We start from the raw sequence: 523 nt of genomic DNA, 5'->3' as shown, positions 1-523 counted from the left end.
TTATTAATATTTCTCCCAGCAATCTTGATTCCAGCTTGTGCTTCTTCCAGCCCAGCATTTCTCATGATGTACTCTGCTTATAAGTTAAATAAGCAGGGTGACAATATACAGCCTTGACGTACTCCTTTTCCTATTTGGAACCAGGCTGTTGTTCCATGTCCAGTTCTAAGTGTTGCTTCCCGACCTGCATATAGGTTTCTCAAGACGCCGGTTAGGTGGTCTGGTATTCCCATCTCTTTCAGAATTTTCCACAGTTTATTGTGATCCACACAGTCAAAGGCTTTGGCATAGTCAATAAAGCAGAAATAGATGTTTTTCTGGAACTCTCTTGCTTTATCAATGATCCAGCACATCACATGTTGGCAATTTGATCTCTGGTTCCTCTGCCTTTTCTAATACTAGCTTGAACATCTAGAAGTTCACGGTTCACGTATTGCTGAAGCCTGGCTTGGAGAATTTTGAGCATTACTTTACAGGTGTGTGAGATGAGTGCAATTGTGTGGTAGTTTGAGCATTCTTTGGC

Source organism: Bison bison, unplaced genomic scaffold (genome assembly GCF_000754665.1).
Source record: "Bison bison bison isolate TAMUID 2011002044 unplaced genomic scaffold, Bison_UMD1.0 scf7180017864330, whole genome shotgun sequence".
Lineage (NCBI taxonomy): Eukaryota > Metazoa > Chordata > Mammalia > Artiodactyla > Bovidae > Bison > Bison bison.
Note: the sequence above shows the minus strand (reverse complement) of the source record.